This window comes from Oxyura jamaicensis, chromosome 4 (genome assembly GCF_011077185.1).
Source record: "Oxyura jamaicensis isolate SHBP4307 breed ruddy duck chromosome 4, BPBGC_Ojam_1.0, whole genome shotgun sequence".
In the NCBI taxonomy this organism is placed as follows: Eukaryota; Metazoa; Chordata; class Aves; order Anseriformes; family Anatidae; genus Oxyura; species Oxyura jamaicensis.
In genome coordinates this window covers 51,808,278-51,809,581 of record NC_048896.1, presented here as the reverse complement: position 1 = coordinate 51,809,581, position 1,304 = coordinate 51,808,278, and positions in this window count along the sequence as shown.

Sequence of the window (1,304 nt, the reverse complement as noted above, 5' to 3'; positions counted from 1 at the left end):
AGAAAGAAAGAAAGAAAGAAAGACCTTAGTTCTCAGAACTCAAGCTTTTATTTTCTGTGCTAGTCAATGTTTTTAATTTGTATCAAAAATCAAGCCTATAAATATTTACTGTTACACTACAAGTAGTACCCATGACATTAGTGAAATTACTGAGGTGCGGAAGCACTAATCTCTTCCTGAAGAAAGTACTCCAGGTGGGCACCAGGTCACCCAGTGCATTGAGGAACTCAAAGAATTGGTTCTGCCTCCTACTACAGTACCTACTACAGTTACCATGTTAAATGTTCAAGTTATTTCTTCTCTCTGCAACAAAGTTTACATTTTTTTCTTCCTAGTGTTGTGGAACACTTCAGCTTGCAGCCCTTTTTAATCAAGTCACATTTATTTTGCTATATACATCTATGCACCTGAGCAAGACACACGAGAAAAGATTGCTGCAATACTTGTTATTGAGCTGCTCTACTTTTGTTTACTTTTGTAACTCCCTTTTTCAATTACATGCCCTCACACTTTGTTAAAAATGTTTATTTATGTGCTATATGTTGAATATAATTCTCCAGGTCAGCTAGGGAATAGTGAAAAGAATCCTTTGTGTCTTGACTTCTGGGAAATCCCTGAAGGGTATCTAAAGCACTGAAAGACTCACTTTTTGACAGTAGAGGCTGTTCAGCTCCCTGAAGTTGACCACCTTCATCCTCATCTTCATAATCAACAAATGCCCCAGCTTCATCTGATGCGCTTCATTGGCACACGTGTTTTTGTTATTTGCGGGCATTTCACAAGCTACCAAGCCATCACATAGAGCTGCATATTCCCCCAAGGCAAACCCTATGGAAACCCTACTCCTGCAGCTCATGCAAAATCCCTTTTACCCTCTGTGCCCTCACCATTTCCCTTGGTTCTAATCTGAATGCTGCTTCGTTTTAACTTCTCACAGCAGTGTCTGGTGTCACTCTCCTCTAATACAGGTGCAGCACCTCGATTGCAGCTACAAGTCAGTGTAAACCCTTTATTATTTATGCAGCCTATGGGACACACAGTGCCGGTGTTTAACTTTCAGACCTCTGATAACCTTTATTTCACAGCTATACGTGAGGCAGAGGCTGGAGGAGCGAGAACTAGCTGAATGGAGCTCAGATTTTTTACTTTTGAGTGAACTGAGAGGGAAACAACACCGGCCGCCCCTCAGGCCTTGAAGCCCTGCCCCAGGCCTGGGCCGCGCCGTTGCTATGGCGACGCCCTGGCGGCGCAGCGACCATAGAGAGGCGCGCCCTCCGCTGCCTAGAGAGGCGCCGGTCCCCCGC